Source organism: Leptonychotes weddellii, chromosome 5 (genome assembly GCF_054177405.1).
Source record: "Leptonychotes weddellii isolate Sample4059 chromosome 5, ASM5417740v2, whole genome shotgun sequence".
NCBI lineage: Eukaryota > Metazoa > Chordata > Mammalia > Carnivora > Phocidae > Leptonychotes > Leptonychotes weddellii.
Window position 1 is genome coordinate 39126448 of NC_138373.1, and position 24551 is coordinate 39150998.

General features: G+C 48.5%; 2 long non-coding RNA genes across 2 annotated transcripts; one reads left to right on the top strand and one right to left on the bottom strand.

Moving 5' to 3' along the window:
* Window positions 1–6056: 6056 nt before the first annotated feature.
* LOC115944257 (uncharacterized) lies at window positions 6057–10121 on the bottom strand. Its single transcript, XR_004078823.2, has 2 exons — window positions 8730–10121; window positions 6057–6540 (listed from the first exon to the last, which is right to left on the bottom strand). It is a non-coding gene; the product is annotated as an uncharacterized LOC115944257 (long non-coding RNA).
* A 6643-nt stretch (window positions 10122–16764) lies between these two features.
* LOC145721620 (uncharacterized) lies at window positions 16765–23310 on the top strand. Its single transcript, XR_014145430.1, has 2 exons — window positions 16765–17038; window positions 22682–23310. It is a non-coding gene; the product is annotated as an uncharacterized LOC145721620 (long non-coding RNA).
* Window positions 23311–24551: the final 1241 nt, after the last annotated feature.

Consider the following 24551-nt stretch of genomic DNA (forward strand, 5'->3'; position numbering starts at 1 on the left):
TGCATTCTCAAACAGGTGATGGGGGTGAGAGAGGAAAGAGGAGATTCTTCCTCTCTTCCTCGGAAGGGTGGTTCCTTAGGTCACTCGCCAGGAAACGGAGAAAGAGCCCTGGGTAAAAAGACAAGCACCCAACGGACAAGGGTATATAAATCAGCATCCAGAAGACCTTAACAGCAAACTCAGAAAGGTGTGCCGCACCCTTTCCAAAAGCAGTCTTTTGCTTCAGAGTCTATTAGAGTCAAAGCTAGCCTACGAAAAAAATAGGACATCACCACCAGTCTCGGCAGGACACCCACATCTCAGGGATTCATTCACAAGTGGAAGAAATGCCAATATAAAATCGTGAGGAAAATATTTACCTTAAAAGCATAATGAAGTTGCAAACAGTCCAAATACCCATCAACACAGAGATGATAAAATGCACTAAATTTCATTTATTTGTCTGGTCATGATTCCAACATGTGTGTGTGGTGGGTAGGGGTGGGGGATGTTCCCCCTAATACCATCAAGCAAGTCTCCAACACCGGCTGGGTGTGCTGCAATTCGAATCAACTCTGACACTGTCGACCTCGAGGGAGGTCAGATCCCACAGGCTGAGGGCTCAGGCCCATAACCCTGCCCCCAAAACACACACTTCAGGCGCCAATCAAAGTCCCGGTGGTCACCTGTGCTTCTGACCAACAGACGGTAGATGGGAGGCTTCCACGCCCCCTTCTTGGGTTCATGTCATTTGCAGTGGCTCACAGAACTCAAAGAAACATTTTACTTACCAGATCACTGGTTTCTCATGAAAGGATATGACTCAGGAAGAGCCAGATGGAAGAGATGCGTAGGGTGAGGTAGGGGGAAAGTGCGTGGAGTTTCATATCCTTTTCCGGGCACCTCTGTCCCAGAATCTCCACGTGCTCACCAACCCGGAACCTCTCCTAACCCCTTCCTTTGGGGCTTTACAACGAGGCTTCATTACATAAGCAAGATTGATTAAATCATTGACCATTGGTGATGGATTCAACCTCCAGCCCCTCTCCCCTCCGAGGAGGCCTGAGGGGGTGGGACTGAGAGTTCCAAACCTCTAATCACAGGGTTGGTTCCCGTGGCAACCAGCCCCATCCTCAGGTGGGGCCCAAAAGTTACCTCATTAGCCTAACAAAAGACACCTTGATTGCTCTGATCACTTGGGAAATTTCAAGGGTTTGGGAGCTCTGTGCCAGAAACTGGAAACCAAATATACATTTCTTATTGTAAGTCATGTTATCACGTTATCCATTCAGTAGTATAACAGGTCAGTCCTAAACATGGTCATGTCGAGTCATATCTATTGATGTGAAAGGACATTCATGATATTTTATAAGAGTCAGGTTCCGAACAGTAAGTAAAATTAGAATCTGTAGTAAAACCAGGAAAAGGAGAAAAAATGGAAAACCTGGTAAGATCTCTAAGGACGGTTAATGCTGCATGGTGAGTTGTTTTCTGTTTTCCCCCTTTATTTTTTTTTCACGGATATTTAGAATGAATTTACATTTTGTCGACAATATTTAAACACCTATAATTTACACAATGAAATGCAGAGACATTAGGGCCTGGAGGCACAGTCCTGGGTGGGACCTGGACACTCGGGTCCCACTTCCAGTTCAGCTGCCAAGACATTTAGGAAAATCATTTAACCAGGTGAGCCTGAGTTTCTCCACCTTAAAAATAAATAGGTTTTCGAGTTCACTAATGGTTATAAAATTTGGATTGATGGCCGTGTCTCACTGTATTATCTACCCACCTAGCAGACAGTGTCCGAACACACTGCCAAACGCTCAAATGCACCTTACAACGGAAGAGCTGGGGTGGCCAGGGTTCCTGGGATTAGCACGAGAGGCGGCTTCTGGGGCGGCTCAGGGTGCTCTCGCCCCTATGAACCAAGCCCCGCACAAGGCCACGCTGCTCAGGCCAGGAGGCCGAACTGCCCATGATATGATGCTGCTCATTAAGAGTCTCTCCATCTTCATTGACCTTGATTTAAAATAAAAGGACGCATTTTTATTTCAGAGTGGATGCCCATTCTTCTTTTTTTTTTTTTTTTAATATTTTGTTTATTTATTTTACAGAGACAGACACAGTGAGAGAGGGAACACAAGCAGGGGGGAGTGGGAGAGGGAGAAGCAGGCTTCCCGCTGAGCAAGGAGCCTGATGCGGGGCTCGATCCCAGGACCCTGGGATCATGACCTGAGCTGAAGGCAGACACTTAACGACTGAGCCACCCAGGCGCCCTGATGCCCATTATTCTTATTTGGGAAGGGACACCTCCTGACTCCAGCAACACCTGACAACATGTACGGTAACAATGCATGGTGGACTCTTACTACTGGTTCAAGAACCCTCATGAGAACCCCTCGGAGGATCCAACACACGTCTACGTGGGTGGAGAAATGCAGTCACGCTCATGAGAGTGCACAGGCCGCTGTGGACAAACGACACAAAGTCTCGGACCCTGGAGTCCTCATGACAGGAGGCATTGGAGAGGGCGTGCAGGGGTGCGAGGGTCCCCAGCTCTGGGGATCCCAAACAGACCAGATTCAGCCACTTGTCACTGACAAAATCCAAAGAGAGAATCAACTGGTGGTGAAACCAAAAAGGAATTTAGTTCAGCGAGGCTGACACCAGGAATACGGTGGACCAAGATCTCAAAGACGGTCTCCAAAGTGCTGAACATACTTCCAGGTTTATAGAAGGAAAATGTGGGGCAAAGTGGATGGGCACGTGCCCGAGGGCAGAGAAGGTCAAGTGGATACTGTCTTGGGGTCAATCATGGGCGGAGTCTTCCTGGCTCAGGGCAGTCCTTGTTGCTTGAGAGGGTAATTTCGGTGCCATCCGGGGATGCTTTGCCTTCAGGGTCTTCCCCCTGAGTCCAGAAACAAGTTGGAAAGAACCCAACTGGCAACTTTCAGGTCAAAATGGAGGCAGCTGAAGTCCTCTCTCAGAGTGGGGGTCCTGGAGACCAGCTTCCCTGGGGAGGAGGGCGCAGCCCCTAGAATCCGGTCTGAAGAACCTGGGCCTCCTTCAGAGTCAGTGATGGAAAGCCTGGTGGGGCAGGCAAAGGGAGTGCTCCTTGTCTCTCCAGCTGGAGGATGGCAGGGGCAAGGGGCATGGGGAAGCTCAGCCCGGCGCAGGTGGGCAGCATGAATCGGAACGTGGAGAGTGTTGGCCCAGGACTCAGGAGGCCGTGGCCGTAATCTGGGCATGAAGGGCTGAGAACAGGCTGTGTCCACAGTCCCGGGCAGGATGATGCAGCCCTCACCCCGCCCCCCGTGCCCCCTGGGATACAACGCTTGGGCTCCCGCACGCAAGTGGAAAGTCTGAATCGCTGGTTCTGGACTCCTGGGCACAAAGGGGTTACGTTATCCCCCCACCCCACCCCAAATTCTCCTCATCCTTGCTGCACCCATCTTTTTTCACTATCTTCCTCCTTGGAAAGGAAGAGTCTCCCATGTACCCAGGCTGTGAGGGAATGGAATGAGCAGAAATGGGGAAGTAAAGATGTTCCCCAAATCGGAATATGACTTGAATCCAGTTTGATTTTCAGGAGAGACCCTTACTTTATTACGTAAATTAAAAGCTTTTTTGCATTCACTCTGGGGGAGGGATAAAAAGTGTTCTATCTGACCAGGATCCATGGGAGTTCATAACAAGGAACCGAGCCAACAGGCAAAGTCTTAAATATACGCACGCGCACCCCAGGGATGATGAAAACAAGACCTTTTCCTGGGTATTGTTCCATAGATTTGGCTGCAGTTTCCAAAATTTGTGTGTCTCATTATTAGCACAATGTTCTACGTTTACCCCCTAGTAAATATTTTTGCAAGATAATATTTAATGATAAAGGTATTTTGCTCACCAGACTGTTCCCCGTCAACAACTGGAAGCTGACCTCTAACTTGCCCAAAGCTGAGCAAACAGTGGTGGTGGATATTCTCATCTGTCACTTCTAAAAACGCCTTCCTTTTTAAATCTGGTATGAAAGGGTTTCCTCTATCCAAACCCCATCCCCTCCTCCTGGAAAAAAAAAAAAAGTGTACCAAAATGAAAGCTTCTGATGAATCTTCTTTTTTTCTGCCTTTTCTGAAATGCTCCTTGGACCAGGAGAAAGCTGAGTTTTTCTGCAAAGCAGGAGAGTTGGCACTGATCGATAGAATGCGGTTTGGGATAACTTTGCTATCCCACCTGTGTCAGGGAGGATGAGATTCGTAACCATGCAGGATTATGACGTGGGATCATAGAGAGTTTGAATTTTCAACCTTGTCCTCATTGTCTCCTTTCCTCCCCCCAAAACCGTGTCTGGAAGCGAGGCTCTGATAAAGGAGCGCTTGTGTGTTGTGCTAAAGCCACTCGCAGCCACATGCGGACAGACTGTTATTCCCTGGGGAGTCTGGATGTCTCAGGTGCCATGGTGACTTGCCAGAACGTTGCCCAAAGTCACCTCCCTTCCCCGGGCGTCAGGATCCTGGGCGTCCAACGAGGAGCCTGGAATGCCACTATGTTGGCAGTCGTGGATTTTCCCAGATAGCAGGCAACAATGGCAGGCTTTTACAAAAGACCTTGCTCCTGGAGATTTGGAACCTCAGGCTAGCCAGTTCTGAGATCTAACGCTCCGTCCTCCACTGACATCGACCTTATGGAGACAGACATGAAGCCACAAGCCCAACACACAAACCCAGTCCCGGCTGCCCCTCTGTGGCATGTTCCTGCAGCATAAAGAACCTGGGAGAGGTGCGTGGCCTCCCCTCCCCAGAGGGCTTGTTTCCTAAACACCGGGAGGCCCAGTGTGACCCAGCGAGTCCTTTATAGCTCCCCCTCGGCTGTGGGGAGCACTTGTGGTTGGTTTCCTTCTATTTACAGGGACCCGACTGCTAGAAGGTGGGATGCAAATTCCAGTCCATATGCTATGGAGAAGGAAAAGTTCCCAAAGTGGATCGATGACTATTTTTATAGTCACAGCTAATAATTTACCATCTGACGCCCTGGGGCTCGCCTGCGCCTAAAAATAGTTGTTCCTGAGCTCATGGACAGGGGCAGGGAATGCAGTTGACAACAGGCGAGCCTCACCACATCAACCCTGAACCATCAGGAAGAACACAACACAATTGAATCCAACCACCCGAGATTTGATTTTTAAAAGATGGATGTGACAGTTGATTTTCCATTCATTAGATTTGTAAAGATATTTTAAGGATAGAAATAAAATGACAGCCAACCGGATGCATCCTTTGGGCTTAAGACGGAGTCTAAAATTGTATTAGGTCACCTCTTTAGCAGTGGTTTAGCGACATCAGAGAACCCGGTTAAAGCAAATGGCCCACTCAGGGCTGACAGCTGACCCTCAGCCCAGCCGACAGCACCGTGATGGGGTCAGGGCCCCCCAAGGGACGGCTTGGCCACAGGCAGACTTGAAACTTGGGCTTCTCCAGTGCCAGGCACTTTGCTGCCGGCATAATGCGGAAGGAAACAGAGTGGCTGACGTTCCTTTCTCCCCAGTGCAAAGCGTGGATTATTGGGCCCTTGTCCAAGGACTGAAAACAGCTCCCTCCAAGTACTTTTTTGATAGCTGATATTTATTTAACAAAGGAGCTAAAATTTCTTTGTATGTTTGGGCTTGAATTTTTATGGAATATTTGATTCACGTACATATGCTGAGAACTTCCTATGACTAATACAGGAAAGGTAGCTCAAACAGGGAGTTCAAGCCCAGGGGTTTTTGTTTTTGTTTTGTTTTTACTTTTGCTACTTTTCCTTTGGCTTCTTTCTCGCTATGTTTAAAGTCACATTTATTATGCTTTTCTGTGGATACATCTGACTACCTACCTACCCTTCTGTCTATCGATCGATCAATTGATCTTGGGATGGAGAAATTAAATGGGGGGGTTCAAGTTGCAAGTGGATTGCTTCACTCACCTCCCTATTAATATATTTTAAATTCTCAGCTACGTGCAATGGAGTTTTGAACCTAAACATACAGTGAAGTGTCAGTCCTTGTGACAAGATATTAAAAGGAGGGTGGAGGTGGGCAGAAAGAGAAAGCATGGGTGGTTTAATTGACACCACTAGACAAAATCTTTATCTCTAAACAGGAGAGAGAATGCTTGTTATTTCTATGCATGTTATTTCTCTGTCTTAACCTTAGCTGAGACTGCAGGTACACACAGAAATCACCTTTGTACAGAGGAGATGGTTTCTGATAAAGAAGACACACTTCTCTCTCTCTCTCTCACACACACACACACGCGCACACACACACACACACACACACACACACAGGGACCATCTCCCCACCACCTAGAAGTGAATCAGAGGCATCCATTGGAATCCAGTCTCGCAGGACGGGTGACCCAGAAGGAGAGGGTGAGTGGGGTGCAGGCTGGTGTGGTTTGTCTTGCTGGTTGGCTGAATTGTACTTCCTGGAGTTGGGTTTCTTTCAATATCTGAGATCAGTCCTAATAACCAGGCTGTGGAGCTTTCAGATGGAGGCTCATGGATCCGACGCTGTTTCCAGCATTTCTGTGTGTTTTCATTCAAATGGAGAAAAATGGGGAGAAAAATGAGTGTGACCAGGCTGTTTTGGAGCAAAGACTATGATGCCGTATTGTTTGATTTTATAAGGAAACCCTGCAAGAGTCTAACATTGAAACTAAGCTTAGGTGCCAAGTGCTTTATTAGGTCTGTTTTATGACGACAAATACTGTATTTTACTGAGATAACACTACATAGGGGACTAAGGAAAATATGTCCTGTGCGTTGTAGAATATATAAAATGGCTTTCAGTGGTAGAGCTTGAAGATTGCAGCAATCGCTTATCACTGTGGAGGAAGACGTCTGGTGGTATGGATTTTCTTACACAAGGACAAGTTTTTCCATTGTAGTATAGTCCAGGCACATTAGTCCCTGATTTTTATTAATCAATAATACATTTGGTGCAGGTGAAGAGAATTTTAGGAGTTATCTTAGAACTTTTTTTCCATTAAATTTACTCATATTTTAAGATATTTATTTATTTGTCAGAGAGAGAGCACAAGCAGGGGGAACTGCAGAGGGAGAGGGAGAAGCAGGCTCCCCGCTGAGCAGGGGGCCAGATGCTGCTCCATCCCAGGACCCTGAGATCATGACCTGAGCCGAAGGCAGACGCTTCACCGACTGAGCCACCCAGGCACCTATATTTTCCATTCCATTTCCACTATATATCTAATAGCAGGAACTTTTTCTCACCTCAGTTAAAAATAACACAGACTACCTTACTTAAGATTAGTCCTCATTGTAAAAGATTTTAGAAGTGTTAGCATATGTAAATCTTTTAGAAATAGGTCTTGTAGCTTCTCTAACTTGATCTCATCTCTTTCCCCTTCATATAAATAGAGCCTCATTCTAACAAAAAACAAACAACACCACCACCAAGGGACTTAGGCTAAGTTTAGGTTTCAGAAGTTGGAAACTGCCAGTTTTCTCAAGAATATATCTCTGTGGTCTCAGACATGCTTTCAACTCGAAAGAGGCAGAAAGTGGCCCAGAAAATTGCAGACGGTCAAGCAGGATGCAGAAGAGAAATCCCAGCACAGTGACTGGAGGTGAAAGGGAGCAGGTGCTTGGAGAAAGTCCTGCTGGATCCCCTGAGCTTTAGAAAGGATGGGAGAGGGGGACTCTGCTTCTCTTGGGGTCAGGATTGTCAGGTCCCAGTGACCTATGCAGGACCATCCACCAGCACCCGCAATGCAAGTGTCCTGTTGAAATGTGCTAGAACATACTTTTAGATTACACTTATGTCATTTATGCAATTGTTCTCATCACCAGGTGGTCTGGATAATAAAAACCATTCCAAGAACTCAAGAAAACCATCCTATTTTAAAGTCAATTTCTTGTGAGGATTTTTTTCTTCCAGATATTCTGAAGAAAGAAGCAGCCTGCTGATAGTCTAGTTCAGGGATGATTGGCAAGCCAACAATAATGCTCTTGATTTTTTTTTTTTTTTTTGAAAGAGAAGAAGAAAAAAAGCTCATCAGAAAGCAGTTTGAAGACTTAGAACAAAAGGTCATGCAACATAATGAGATCCTGGGGAAGACTAGACCTTTGACTGGGCAGACTCCTGAGAGATACGGAGCAGGTGTCCAAGCTGGAGCTTGATGGAACATTGAAGAATCTCTTGCATGGTCTCAGAGAAGAGGAAAGAAAACTTTCTAGGATGAGAAGTTTGCTTGGGCCAAATGGTGTTGACATGGGAACATAGAAGAGCATCCAATCTCCTGACTAGCAAGCAACTGTTGGAATGTTTGCCACCAATGCATTTTATGTTTCAGACCATGAAATGGGACCTCAAGAATAAGAGTGTTCTACAACACCCCAACCAGTGGTTCTCGCTGGGGATGGTTTGGATGTCCCCCCACCGGGGCGGGTTGGGGGACACTGCATAATGTCTGCTTGTCACAACTCACGGTGGGTGCTATTAACATCTAGTGGGTCAGGGCTGGGGATGAGGCTGAACTACCACAGTGCACAGGACAGCTCCCCCCCACCCGCCCGCCCCAGGCAGACAGAGAATTATCTGGGCTGAAATGTCAATAGGTCAACGTTGAGAAAACATAGTCTAAACTATTTGGAATGAAATGGGTCTGATATCTTAAATTTATATATGTCATATATAAATTTTCTCATGCATATAAGACTATATGGAGAGCCTTAGGGCTGTTAATGAATCTTACCATTGTATGAACTCACTCACTGCTCTGGAGTTAAGTCAGATCTTGTAAACCAGTGTTTTCTTGGCTAAGTTAAAAAGCTGTTTTTCCTGCAAATGAAGAGGAAAGCAGTGCTGGATTATAAAGGTAATCTTCCGATTTGCAGACAGAGGCTATTAGCAGTACCAGTCAGGATTTGCTCTCTCTTTGTGGCCTCGGTTTCCTCATCCATCACAGGGTGAGAAAAACACTATCCACTTCAGAGTTTCCCGGAGTATTAAATAATATAAAACATTCATCTTCACGCTGTGGGCACAAGAAACCCTGAATAACTATTTGCTATAATTTTGCAGTTTTTAGCATCGTACCTGAGTTATTACATGGAGACAAATTTATATTCAGAGTGGCCGACAAAAATAACATATCAACACAGGATCTCGTGGGTTGATTAAAATGAATAAATACAATCACATAAATTCGCAATAAGACTTATTTTTCCAGGCCCTCATCCCAAACTGTGAAGTGAGCAAAGGTGGCATCTACGGATAGAATGAACCCACTTCCCATCATAACAGACAGGGATCTTCAGCAGGACAGCCCGTGAGCAGCGACCAACGCTAAACCCATGTTCACCGTGAAGCGAGTCCCTTCTTGAGCGATTCCCAGGACAGGGCACTTGCCTCCAGGAGGAGTCTTGTTTTCTCACTAGTTCTTCTCGTCGAGTCTGAAATTTAAACACCGTCTTGCCAGGCTTTCTTGGCTGTGATTTATGCAAGGATGTTCCTAGGAACCTAATGAATCCTCCCGGACGGTTGAGTCACTGGCTCTGACGTCAGGTTTTATCTTCCCGCCTGCAGATGAAAGGGACCAGGAGGCTGCTGGAGCCCCGAGCCTTCCCACCGCCGTCTGTCTGGAGCGGGACCCACAGAGGCTGACTCAGCTGAGATTTGCCCAAAAGCATTGTGTGAGCTCCAATACCCGGGCTGCCGGGTGATTCAGTCATGCAAGTGGCAACCGCCGCTGTCTGAATTTTCACCTGGAAGAGGGGGTCAGTGTCTAATGCACGAAAAGGGGACATCCATACTGCACACACAATGGGGTCGTTTATCTGTACTCACCACTGTGTGAACACTCGGGGGAGGAGGGGGACAGTTTTATTGTCCCGAGGACCCTGGACCACTTCCCACCGGGGATGCTCCCAAACCAACAGCCTTGGGATGATGTCACTAATTTAACAGAAATGACACGTGTCTCTCTGAGGGACCGGTCACAAGTCAAACAGCACAGCTGAGCTTCAAAGAGCCGTGAGGATCCTTGGAATGCTTCTGGGTGGAAGGTCCTCAGGGTCAGTTTACCTGGATAATCTCTAAGTCCTGCTCTTTAGATAGACAGGCAGGCAGACAGAAGGACGTGCATATCTAGGCTGCAGCCCCAGGGCCTCCAGCTCCAGCTATTGTTAACAACTCCTGGGGGGCCTGGAACCAGGGGGTCTGCCCCTCCCCAACAACCACATTCCCTTCCGTAGCCATGGTCCCTCAGACTCCTGGCATTTTGGTATTAAAATGCCAATGCTATATTTGGGGAAGTAGGGATGTGTGAGAAGAAAGTCTCCGTTACTCAAAAGTAGAGAGCAAAGGACACGATGACCCCGAGCTTCTGTAAGCCAACACCTCGTGGAGGTTCCCAGTCCTCCAGTGGAGGTGCCGTGGGACAACGGAACAGAAATCGCTAGCCACGAAGGAAAATCACATTAGAGAAGAACATCACCCAAACGGAGAACAGGGAACATCTGCTGGAGATGCTGCTCGAGGGCCTGGGCCTGTTCTATCAGCAGTGGACAGTGTTTTCCTAAAAGGGACCTAAAGGTGACGGCTGTCCTCAGTCAGGGGCCCTGGCGCTGTGTGTCTCCGTGTCCGCCCAGAGAAAGCCCCATTCCATACAGAGCAGGGACGCCTCCTTCCATGTCTCTATTAGGAACTCGAAGACCCAGATCGTGTGAGCAAGTGCTTTTTACTTTTCCTAAGAGAGAAACTTCCCCTACCAAGGAGAGCAGAATTCTCTAATGTCCTGCATGAATACAAGAACACCCCTTCACTAAAAGGAAACATGACAGTCAGCGGGATGCCACTCACCTTACTTCCAGGGACATAAACCCTCCTCCCGGTCCCAGGAGGTCACAGGGGACGTGCCGGCTGGGCACCCTGCTCGGGCCTTCGGGTCTGCCCGAGCTCCACTGTTCTTGCCTCTGCTCAACACTTTCTCCATCGCCCCAGAGCTGCTCCCAACAGTGAAGCATGTTCAAGAAGCAGGGCATTCCGCCGGCGTCCCAGGGGGACAGTAAAAGAGAAGCCAGTTGCTCACTGCTGCTCAGCCCTGTCTTTATTGAAACTATCTGTTTTCATTATTTCAATCAATGGTGTTATTACATGTATTCTCTGAACCTTTACGCAAGTGGAATCATGTAGAAAATGCAGTAAATAAGTAAGATGAGATGAAGACCAGAGAAGACTGTGTTTCCAGGCATAAGAACGATAGCGATGTCAGTAAGGACCTGTCCGCGCTCCTCCAGCCCCACTGGCTGGTGCCGCTGAAGCCCCTGGCCAGTCCCCTGGGCGTGGTCACCTGAGACCAGGTGTCACCTCCGCACGGGTCCCCGTTCTGCCCTCCCACTCCTGCCGGCAGCTAAGAGTCTCCCTGCAGCCTCTCTTCAGGCTACCTCCAGCTGCCGCGGGGCTCCGTGAAGCCTCGGTCCCCAGGCCCACATGCACGGGTCCCCACGCTGTCCCGGCTGAGCCATTGCCTTTTCCCAGGGGCAGTGAGGAAGGATGCCCAATAGCAAACCGATCCTAGCCGCCTGTGGCCGCGTTGCGGGCACCTGTCTGAGGACCACGACGGACTGAATGTTGTGTCCCCCATGTGTTGAAGCCTGACCCCCGAGGTGGTGGTCTTAGGAGATGGAGACTTGGAGAGGGGATGGGGTCATGAGGGTGGGGCCCCCAGGAGGCAGAAGTGTCCCTTATAAAGAAAGAGGCCCCAGGGAGCCCCTCGCCCCTTCCCCCACGTGAGGACACCGCGAATCAGGAAATGGGGTCTCTGCAGACACTGGATCTGCAGGTGCCTTGATCTCAGACTCCAGCCTCCAGAGCTGGGGGGACAAACGTCTGTTGTTCATAAGCCCCCCACCGTGTGTGACTGTGTGTGTGTGTGTGTGTGTGTGTGTGTGTTACGGCAGCAGGAATGGATGAGGAGGAAATGCCATGTGTGTTTTAAGGCGGTATCCATACGATCTTATTTAAAGGATGGTGTGAGATACTTGAGGGGTTCCAGAGGAGGGTGCTGTGTGTGTCTGCACCCCTCAATCTTGTCTGGAAGATTCGATTTTGGAATGAGGGGAAAACCTCAGTCACCTCTGAAGCTTGCGGTTTATCATCATTAGCAGTAAATAGCGATTCTAAGGAGCATTATGATAACTCTCCTGAGAGTATCTTCTCAGAACTTAGGCAACAAGAGGACCCATTGCAGGGGACCTTCCCTGTCCTTGCTCAGACGTCACTTGGCACCAGGACAGACCTCCTGCAGCTACCCATCTCTTAGAGCCCACACTGTGTGGTTAAACAGCAAACCATGCTCACAGGAGCCCCCATGACATATTTATATTATCTCAGTAATGTTCATTTATGAGAGATTTGCAATTATTTCCAGATGAAAAGAGAGGCCACAATGCCCTGCAAGGCCAAGGGCAAGGTGGTGGCACAACAGGGACTCAAGCCCAGGTCCCTGCTGTTTCCTCCCCACACAGCCAGCTTCCGAGCTCTGAAAATCACAGAAATGGGCACTCCCTCAAAAACATCAAGAACCTCTTGGAAGACGTGACATGAAAGGAAGAGGGGACAAACCCTGCACGCCCGTTCTTCCTTCTGCCACCTGGCCCGGTGCCCCCTCTCTTTCTGGGGCTGAAGAGCTAGCTGTGTGCATCGTATCCCCTCCCGCCCAAGATGGAGAAGGTCTGGGTGTTGGGGTGCTCCATAGTTCCCTGGGTGTGGGGCACCAAGCCCTCCCCTTGCTCATTCCCCAGGCGTCAGACCCAGGATGCACCCTGTAGCCTTGAGATGGTTTCGAGATGCAAATCTCGGGCAGAACAAAGCTCTGTAGCTGGATGCAGAACTCACATTTCATGCATTTTTCTCCTTCTCCTTCTCCTTCTCCAAAATGAGATAACTAAGACAATGAGTTACTCAAAAAAATAAAAGGGCGGGGGGGCGCCTGGGTGTCACAGCCGGTTAAGTGTCTGATTCTTGGTTTTCAGCTCAGGTCTGATCTCAGAGTCGTGAGATTGAGCCCCAAGTTGGGCTCTGCGCTCAGCACGGAGTCTTCTGGAAACTCTCTTTCTCCTTCGCCCTCTCCTTCTCCCCTTGCTCATACTCTCTCTCTCTCAAAATAAATAAATCTGGGGCACCTGGGTGGCTCAGTTGGTTAAGCATCTGCCTTCGGCTCAGGTCATGATCCCGGGGTCCTGGGATCGAGCCCTGCATCGGGGTCCCTGCTCAGTGGGGAGCCTGCTTCTCCCTCTCTCTCTGCCTGCCGTTCTGCCTACTTGTGCTCTCTCTCTGTCAAATAAATAAATAAAATCTTAAAGAAAAAATAAATAATCTTTAAAAAACAAATAAAAATAAATAGAAGGGGCTTTCTATTTCCTTTTTCAAATATGTTCTAGATAATTCTCAGAATGCCCCTGAGTGATAACAGATGTCCTCTCACAGTTTTGACCTGTGGAAGGCCAGGGGACCTGGTTAATGATGACAAGAACTGTAGGGAACGTGACCAGCACAGTCAGGGGACGCCTCCAAGATTTCCATCTCTCCACCTCTGCTCTCAGATTACTTTTCTTCCAAAATGGCTTGTCTGGTGCTTAACTAAGGCATTTGAGCTGAATTATTAGCATCAAGGAGAACACTGAAGGCTGGTAGTGACTGGTCCCTTCTTTTTCCAAAGCGTACCAAAACATGCCCATTTCTTTCTTTCTTTTTTGGTGCATGTTCAGGACTCAGGATTTGTATGGTATTTAAAGAGAAGCTAAATTTTTAATCTCTGAGCCATGGGCCTTGGGTGACGTTCAAGTTCCCCCTGAATCTTCTGATTTTTACTCTGGTTCAAAACCACAGCTCCATGTGTAGTTGAGATGGCATTTTCCTCCTGTCCATGACTTCTGCATTTAGTATCAAGTCGTGGGCTACATGCGCGGCTGTGGCAATGAGCGTGGCGCTCTTCCATGCGGTCCACCACAGGAGTGCTAGCCTCTACCTTGGGGATTGCTCCCCAGAACGAACTAGAGTCCTCCATCCCCGGCAGGGGCAGGCCGATGTGGGCATGGCCTTGCTCCTCAGAATGCCAGCATAGAGATGTGAGAAGCTGTTCTTAGTGGGGTGCTCGATACAGGAAATGAAAGAGGGAACCAATGGTTTCTACCAACTTAGAGCAGAACCGAAAGTCTGAAAATAAAAGTTACGGATCCTTCATCACAGCCCCCCTCCCCCTGCACAGGCTGCATGAAAACACGCGATTCTCTAAGAGACTTGCCTTTTTTCAAGAGCTCTTGAGTCATCTTGGTTTCTGTCTCCTAATTTAGATTTGATTTGGAAAACAATAAAACAAATAGTAAAAGCCCTGCGTTTCCCTGCTCTGCAAACAAAGCGCTGGGAAGGTCTCACTCCATGAAAAGACCCTGCTCTGGGACTCTTCGCGGGACCCAACCTAACTGTGCTCGGGTTCACCTTCTTTCCTGGCATTTTTGAAAAAGCAGAGAAGCACCTCAAACCCTAACCTTTGGTTTTATTTCTGGGCCAAACATCTGGGGCTTCCTAAAAAAAGTACACTGAGATAAAGTCATCATTGACTGTGGAAAAGAAGGTTAGGCAGAAAATAAGTTGTATATATTTACTAAACATTAAAGACTAAATAAGCTGCAGAAGAGATTGTAAGCCCATGTAATCCGTGCAAGGTCCCTGCTCCAGCCCTGTTCAAGCCTTTCCTCCCTTCTGTTCTTGCTTCTGATTTGCCGAATTCCCCAAAGTTAGAAAACAGAAGGACATACACACAAACGACTTTTTGCCTATCCTCGGGAGTCTAACTTTTGATCCATACCCATCCTATGAACCGTTAGAAGGTCAGATGTGCCCATTTTTCTGCACTTTGGGGGAAAAAGGGAATCGACCATTATTACCAGACTTCAGACCTCACTTTAACGCTAATAATTAAGCTCGGGTTCCTTACGGGTTACACTACACTCCAGCATTCGTTCTGGGGAAACATTTGGACAGCTCATGCCTACAACTTGCATATAACCTTCCCGGCGACCGGCTCCTTGGAGCTGACAGTTTGGTCAAAATGTGTTTGTGCATCTGGTTTTCTGTCCATCAAGGACACAGCAAATAGATTTTGAATGAGGAGAAAACTGCAAACCCAGGCTTTTATGTTATGAGCGCACCATGTAGAATATTACCATGTCAACATATTTTAATAAGCATTCATTACTTATTGGGCCTAAGAGTGCTTATGCAATACTCCTTTAAATGTGTTTGTAGATTTTATTGTTTGCAATGGGAAATACTTGAAGGCAAGTGTCCTAAATGTCACTCAGGCCTTAGCAAAGGCACGCGTGTGCAGTCGGATCGAAGGAAGCCTGCGAATTCTAAGGCACATCATAAACTGAAAATAAGGGGAATAATAGTTTCTTCATTGTATTAACTGTGGGGATACAATAACACCTGTGAATACTACATAAGCTAATATAAAATTACTCCCAAAATAACTATTCTAAGAATAAATTATTCTAGCCAGTAGTCATCAGTAGGTGAATACACCATCCTTGTCACTTCCTTCTTCTTTTTTTTTTTTAAGATTTTATTTATTTATTTGAGAGAGAGAGAAAGCACAATCTGGGGGAGGGACAGAGGGAGAAGCAGACTCCCCACTGAGCAGGGAGCCCGATGGGGGGCTCGATCCCAGGACCCCAGGGAACATGACCTGAGCCGAAGGCAGACGCTTAACCAACTGAGCCACCCAGGCCCCCCATCCTTGTCACTTCTGCACCTGTAACGCGCCAGCCCACGTGATTCTAAAGCATGACGTTGCAGCTGCAACAGCACAGCCCGAGTGACACTATCCTAAACAGTCGTCCCCCGACCATCCCTTTCTTTGCCTCTAGAAAATTAAAATCCTTACCTTTGAAAGAAAAGGGAATTCGTATTTGCCAAATACCTATTTTATATCATCCCCATGAAGGTTTGCCAGGAAGATGTCCTTTTTTCATAGCTGTTGCACCAAAGGCTCAGAGAAGTCGAGTGACTTGCCCACAGCCACACAGCTCAGACGGGGCAGGCAGGGCTCAGACCCGGTTCTCAAACCCACCTCATCCTATGACTCTGCGCTGCCTCCCACATGATAAGTCATGCCCCAGCCATCCAGTTTTACAAGGACACACCTCACATTTCTTCAGGGAGTCTCCCCTGGGTCCTTCCTTTTCCTGTAAGGTTAGGGGTGCAACTCCTCTGTACTCCCATGCTTAGGAGATAGAGTCCTGTGACGTGTGTCAGGCTGCCATCCCAGGCTCGGCTGGTTTTCCCAGAATGGTACGAATGGGCAAGGAAAGTGCAGAGTCTTGTTGGACGGCCCCACCCCAGGTGCTCATGCTCTGAGTCACTGGCCGTGTGTGGAGTGCAGGCCCAGGACAACTGAGTCACCGTAGCCCTAGTCCATGGTCCTGCACAGAGAGCTGCTCCTTGGTGAGAATCTGCTCCCCGTGAGCCTCACTAACACCCTGCTTTTTCTGGGTCCATCTTCTCGTCCACGACCTGTTCAGAGACTTGTCCCCAAGAGCACTAGACTTGTTCTGTGCCTCCTCTGCTGCCCTCGTGGGAACGGGATGGGGAGACGGGCGGCCCGCATGGGCCGCTGAGCTGGGAGGGGACCCAGAAGGAGTGTCTAGAATGCGGAAGGGAGATTCCGCCAAGATAAGGACCTTCCTGTTCATTCCGTAGAGACAAGCATGGCTTGTGATCGGTGCCCGCTAACAATTACTCCTCCATCCACTCTGCGGCTCCCGCTGTTAGTGGCTCGGGGAGGGGATGAGGGATCGTGGCCGCCCTTCTGCGGCCGGGCTGCATCTGCCGTGTTCTCCGGCCTCGGACCGCGGTGAACGCGCACCCTCGGATGATGATGCCTCGTGTAGACGCGGCACTCTGTACGCCCGAGCTACCCAGGGAGGACGGTCTGACGGTCTCGTGACAAGGCGGCCAGCAGAGTTCGACCAGTGCTCAGTCACGGCATCGTCTTAGGTGGGTCTTCGTCTGCCATTGATACCTCCTCTTCGTAAGGAAAGAGCGCTCGGATCGTAAAACGGTGCATGATCACGAGGCACGGGTGAGCATTACGTTCCCGCCATGCGTGCCATCGGGGGTCGCCACAACCGCTGCTCTCCGTGGGCCCCCCGTCGGGTCCCCGTGCTGTAGTCCTCATCCCGGGTGGTCGGTGTGAGGGTCACGCGCTGGAGCGGGGGCGGCGACGCACGGGCGCAGGTCCAGGCTCAGCCACGCCAACAGGGATGGCGGTGTCCACACGAGCTGAAGACTCAGTGTTGCCCTATGTCTGAGTCCCCGGACCCACCTAACAACTTCGGGAGGCTGTTTTCAAATTACTGCTCCTGTTTTTCAAAGAAGAGCCTACCGTAGTCATCCGAACCGGAGGGAACCGTGATGTCCGTCGCCCACCGGGCGCCAGGTCCCGGGCCAGGCTCCTCACGACGTCACGTGCGGTCCCACTAACTCCAGCATCACAAACCGAAGCCCAGGGAGGTCGAGAAGCAGCCGGAGCGTGGACACGGGAACACAGTCCTACTCCCCGAAGGCATCTGCCCAGGCATCAGCCCCCGAGAGCGGTACACCTGTCTTCGGGACTTGGGGGACAGGTGATTTCACCCCTAGGGAAGTGCCAAAGCCACCCAGCCAGCGGTGGATGGCAGGCCTTCGGGCTCTGCTGCATTTTATTTGCTCCTGGGATCTCCTGAAAGGCTATTTCCCAGTGACTAGGCCCCAAAATCGATGCAATAAAGAAGGGTCACTAAAAGGAATCATGGCGAGCGAGAGAAGGTTCTACCCAAGGACTTGAGACAAAAACAAGTGAGCCACCTGGAGAAAAGTGGATTGGGGTTTGACTTCCTGCCGCCTCCTGGCACCGGGGCTGCGTGGGGAGCGAGGCCGCGAGCCCCGTGTCGACCAGCAGCAGCGAGAGATGGACGCAGACGCGGAGCTGTAGACTCTGCCCACGGGGATGACACGATCCAGGCAGGGTTTCGAACTCGATGTTCTCATCTCAGAGGGTCACCAGAACCTGGTACCTAAACCTGGGACAGGAAGGCACGCACTCCGCTGGGCACTGGCTGAACTGAGCCGGTGAGAAGCAGTCATCTTGTGAGCTTGGAGCAAAGGAGGGGTGCTCTGGTGGGATGGGGGAGAATCAACCACAAATGGCTGGCAAATAGGACATGGGAAAAGGCGCCACGCTCCTGAGGGAGGAGGTTCGGGGTCTGTAGACGAGTAAACCAGCCATCTGGGAACACCCAACTCATTCTGTGGTTTAAAAGGCTTTGCATTTATTTTAGAACTAATATGTCAAAACACTTGATTTTTTTAAATCTGAATGACAGGCAGAGAACCTGCTCTAATAAAGTTTCATTTTCGTTTTCACCAAATGGCTCTACTCCGAGGCATGGGGCTCTTTCTGCAGCATTCGGTGTGTTTGCAGGAGGGATAAGTCCTTTGAATTCATGTCAAGTGGAAAGAAGGGAACTCGGGTGGGCGACATTGCCCCTGTGAATGTTGCGTATGGATTTCCCCCATCATCTTCCTCTGATCTTCAGCAGCTTCAAATTCTCTAAGAGCTTTTATTTTTTTTTATTTATTTTTTTTTTTTAAAGATTTTATTTATTTATTTTTTTAGAGAGCAAGCGAGAGAGAAACAGCATGAGAGGGGAGAGGGTCAGAGGGAGAAGCAGGCTCCCCGCTGAGCCGGGAGCCCGATGTGGGACTCGATCCCAGGACCCTGGGATCATGACCTGAGCTGAAGGCAGACGCTTAACCATCTGAGCCACCCAGGCGCCCTCTAAGAGCTTTTATATCGAAGGTGACAGGGAGAAGGAAAAGAATGAGCACATGCTGGGTGAGTGGCCTCCCTCAAGCCCCTCTGGACAACAGGTTTACCAGAGACGTCTAATATTTTGGATCAAGTGAGTAGCTGGGCTTTATTTAAGATTAAGGTGTGCATGCTGCTGATGACAGGAGTGAAGTAGACATCTGTTCCTTCATGCGTGGCATGGGCAGGTGAAGCACACCCACGCTGGGCACCTAGCCGTCAGAGGTGGAACACTCACCGCCCAGAGGGGCTCCTACTCTGGGGAGCGCGCAGGAGAAAGTGAAGAAACCCAGAGAAGAGGCGGATGCTGGAGGTTCAGGAGAGCAGAGCGGACACCCCAGGAGGGACTCAGAGCTGGCCATCACAGGATGCTCTCATCCCTTTCTGAAACGCCATCACACCTTGGGAAGGATGCGCAAGGCATTCTCTTAGTACGATTCAACCACCTCATCGTAGACATGAAAACAAATTCCATGGATATACTGTCCAGGTCCATCCTTGGTATTCGGTGGTAGAAGCTCCAACACAGGTCCAGAAATAAGGGCATGCACCTGCCAGTCATCCTCGTGGGCATAATTCCTGACAGCAGGATATGCTCTGTGGTCAGCAGGAATGGCCCGGGTGACTTGTTATCAGATCGAATCAAATGTGGGGCCCTGGTGAGGGAGCCGTGGGCACACACAGGCATAGACACCTGCATCATCACTGCCCAACGAGCAAGCATTTATTGAGCACCGACTTGATAGGCAGTGATGGGATTTGGGTGCAGGGGCCACAGATACACAAGCGTGGCTTTGAAAAGCCCGACTCTTTGGCCGTGCATTTCAAATGAAAAATAAAAGCACAGAGGTGCCTTGCATTGCGTATCAAATAAGGCAAATAAAAAGCAAGGCTCAGAAACTCAGGGAAGGAGACACCTGTGGACCGGCGTGGCCCGAGGGGCTGGTGGAAGGGGTCTGGTTTTACCCAAAGCTTGGAGAAAAGAGTCCAGACTCGGCTGTATGCTGTCTGCAGTGGCTGGGTTTGACTGTTGAGTGAATGAATGAAACGCGGGCTTTGCTCTCAGATCCTCTGTCCCTGACTCATGGACTTCAGCTACGGGTCGGCTGAGAAGGTGAACGTGGGTCTGACCAGGAGTCCACACACACTTCGTACGGGAGCACCTGTTACTCTGGAGAGTCTGATTCCTGACATTAATTAGAAAGCCACCCAGAACCTATCACGATAGCAGGACGAGATGCGTTGGCTACTATTTCTGTGTCTGGTTGTGTCCCGCTGGTTGTGTCTGTTAACCGACCGAGACTCGGGTCCAGCCTGCAAACCGAGGACGCTAGCGGCTGCCTGCTCACCGTCGGTGGTTTGGTTTGAGGAGCAAGCGAGAGCCGTTTTCACGGTCTTGCTGATCAGATTTGTTCCCCGGAGTGGTTGGCTGCATCAGAACCCTCGGGAGTGCTCATTTGTCAGAGGACAATGGCCAGTGAGACTGTTTTACAAACAGACAACAACAGCAACCCCAAAACAGAGCAAAACAAAGAAAAAACAAAACAAAGCAAAAACCCCCAAAACCTCGGCAAACATACGGTGTTTTATTTTCACTAAAAGTCATGGAGGCATGGGAAAAGGGGGTGAACACAAAAAACAAGCAGACATCAGTGAACTAAAAGAAAACAAGAAAGAAAACAAACCAACATGTGTATCTGCATGTAAGCATAGGAATTTTAATTGGACAGAACATATGCCAAATTAGAGCAGCTTCAAGCATCGAGGCTGGGACTCGGTGATGGATGAGGCTTTCCATGCACAGAATTCATTCCATCAGGAAGAACATGGTACGTTAAATAATGCAGTGAGTCCAAGGACTATGATGAGATACCCGTTTAATGGGAACCTAAGCACGGCCCACCCGATTCAGAACAATTGGACCAGTCTCGGGATTTACAGCCACATGTGAAAACCGCGGTAACACTCAGGACTTCTGGGTTCTTTGTCATTTGTCAAAAACACTGTGAATTCAGCTCACTGAATGTGTTGGTCAATTCCATTCTGCCATTGGTCAGCATGTTCACGGCTTCTGACAGGAAAGTGTTTTACTCAAAGATTTGCAGAACTTCCTTCCTGTAAGATTTCAGTAGCATGGCAAGAACTGTGAGAGGAAGCTACGGTATTGATCATGAAAACACCCCGCAAAGCCTAAGCTTGTCCTTCACCGGATTTACGGGAAAATGTTGTGGAAAGCAAACATGAGTGAAATTTGCCTAATGCTGAGTTTAAAAAAAAAAAAAATCTATTTTTAAATAAATTCAGTGGGGAAAACAAGAGTTATTTTCCTGATGGAGAAATAAATATCCACCATGCAATTGAGCATAATCATCAGCTATCGATTATATGTCATGTTCCATACCCCATGCTCGGTCCCCGCTGACCTACCTTTTCTCTAGTCTTTCAACAATCCCGAAAGGATTTCCATTATTCCCATTTTGGAGATGAGAAAAGCAAAGTTTAAAGAGTTTAGGAAACCATCACACAGCTGAGAATTAATGAATCTTTTCACTTGTAAGTTCTATGTGGGAATATTCACCATGGATTCCCCAGAACGCAGGAGGGTAAATGCCCAGTCTTGGCTAATAGAACTGCTAGAATTCCCTTAAAAACACAGTAGTTCCTAAGTTGGATCACTGTTCAAAGTTTCCAAGGGAACTCACAGCTTGAAGGAAGGGCTCCGGGGTATTTGGACAACAGCTTTCCCACGTTCTTGTATGGTTGTGTGCTTTCCAGGTGCCCCCTCACCCCCAGCTGTTGCTGGAATACATGCATCCTTAAAAGGCTACGCTCCTCATTACCTAAGCACAGGAAGCTCGGTGGGTGGGTCGTGATTGATTCATGGTGAACCAGAAGCTGTTGGCGCGCCTTCCTCTCTCAAACCCCATGAACTTTTCTAGTCACAATGGGACTGGAACCAGTTCTCATTACCCCCTCCCCCTGACATCCTTGAAGTTGAGTATGCTGCATCACAGACTGGAGAAGCCCAAACGCAGGTGGCCCGTCCCATGGGACCGTCCTCACGTGCTCAGTAAAGGCCCCCCTCGCGGCTCTTTCTGCTCTCCAGGGAACGGGGGTGTTGCCGGGGCCACCCCAGAAATGCTGGATTTCCAGTGGTCTGTTGCCCACCAGGCCCTAGCCCCTGCTGCCTGTCTCCGTCTTCCGAGACAGCACCGTGCCAGACAGATCATTAATACTGGATTGCCCTGGGGGCGCCTGGGTGGCTCAGTCGTTAAGCGTCTGCCTTCGGCTCAGGTCATGATCCCAGGATCCTGGGATCGAGCCCCGCATCGGGCTCCCTGCTCAGCGGGAAGCCTGCTTCTCCCTCTCCCACTCCCCCTGCTTGTGTTCCTGCTCTCGCTATCTCTCTCTCTGTCAAATAAATAAATAAAAGTCTTTAAAAAAAAAAAAAACGGATTGCCCTGGTTCCCTATTTTCAATCTGTAGTGAGCACGACCGTTCTCTTTCATTTACTTTAACTAAACGACTTGTCTGAATTCTGCCTGAAGGCAATTTTACCGTGAAGAGTTAAATTTTTACAGTGAAAATACAGGCACACATATGTCTCGTGGTGAGTTGGCTTGCTTTAGCTTTTGAGCTGTGAATAAATGACCTGGTTTGGGGAGGATAGCAATTTGTAGGAGTCAGGACAGGGGCGCTAGGGAAGAGCTTCTCCGATTCCCGTCTCAACGGGAAGAGAGGGCACGCGGTCCATTCGCTGCTGTTGAACCTGTCCCTCTCCTCACCTGCAGGAGCAGAGAAGTGACACCCCGCAATGCTGCCTTCACCGACTTCACTGACATCGCCTGTCTTGCACATCTGGAAGGAAGTCTTGCGCAACCAGAATGAAGTGTGGCAATGTGAAACTGAAGAAATGGACGAAACAGAGCTATGCTTTGCCGGGTACATGCCAGTCACGGCTAAACATGCTTGGGCACCCAGCACTGTAAGAAGCTGCAGAAAATGCTCATCAGTGGCATGGGGAAGAGTCACCCATTAGCTAAGCAGCTAAGCCGTTTAGAAAGTTAATAATTGTTTATGGCAGCTTTGAATTGGGGGCTCTTAATTTAAGGAACAGTTCCAGATGATTTCTTTGCTTTTTTTTTTTCTTTTTGGTATGGCTTACATAAAGGGAAGTTAAGGCCTAGCACCCCGAGTTTGGAGGAACTGACAGGGTCATCGGATATTCTAGTGAAATCGGCTTTAACTGAAAATTCTGCAGTGACTACTCAGCCCAGCACGGCTCCTATCAGGACATGTGGTACCCAGACTCCTTCTCCTCTTTGTCTCTTTTCACTCACAGACGTTTAGAGAATTCTCATTAAAATTACTTAGAGCAAAACAGAGAGACCATGTTATAAAATAAACCTAGTTAAATACACTTTGTTGTATTGCCTCATTTGTGTGATGCATGGACTTGATTTTCCTCTCTTTGTGTCTTAACTATGTACATTAGGTGATGCTTGCCAATTAATGCAGGATGTCACATCCCCAATTGCTTTCTCTATCTTCTTAAACATTAAAAATAAATACATGCCATCTGTCTCATATCTTGAAAGCAATTCAAAATGGTTACTTTTGTTTGCTCAGGATTACAGCACAGTTTATAGCTTTAGTGCCTCTGAATTGTAGGAAAGTTCTGTCTCCATTTCATAAACGTAACTTCATTTTTTAAGTGCATCCCGTGGAAAGAGCAGAAGGCTCTCATGAGAGCTTGGACAAGACAGAAAACAGGGGTGGGTGGTGATGGAAACCTTGCTCTTTGGCATTTGAGAGAGCTGGACCGAATGCTTAGCCTGCTGTTTCCCTGGCTGAGTGATCTCGGGAAATGAACTTTAACTTCGTGAAGCCTCAGTATTCCCTATCTGTGAAATGGGGTAACACCTACTGTGTGGCATGCTCTGGGAAACATATATAAATACACAGAAACTGAGAGAGAGAGAGAGAGAGAGAGGGAGGCAGAGAGAAAACATATTGCCTACCCAACTCCTGGTTAAGGCGCAGTACTAATCATCTTCATCATCACCCAAATTTGGGAGGGGAATAATTCAGTTTGAGAAGGAGGATTGTGGTGAAAAAAAAGTAGCTCAGAGTAGCAGAAGGTTAAATCCTAAGAAAGGAACTACATACGAAAGCTATGCTCTTTCTCCATAGCAATTAAAATATGAAGGTAAACAACTTGACTCCAATCGCCCCCGCCCCCACTCCCCCAGGGGCACCCAGGTCAGCTGGGAAGTGCAGAATATGACTGGTGCCTCGGGACAACTTGAGACACTTTGGATCTGCCATGGCTACAATGGCACTTTTCAAAGAGTTGTTTTTGTTTTTTTTTAAATTAAAAAAATGGTACGCCATAAAGCACCGAATGCCTGAATAACTTAACTGTAATTAAAGGGGCAAAGGGCAATTTGAGAACGTTTCATTTTCCATTCCAAGTCGGAGCAATTTTCCCAACAATACTTTCTACTGTAGCAAAAGAAAGTTTTCTAGATCTGAGCCGAGCGTTCTGAAAATGGTGAACGTGTAATTTGAAATCCACCCTATACTCACAAGACCACAGAATTGTAGTGCTGTATAAAATGCCAGACATATGTGACCTGGCCCAAAATATTTTAGCAATAC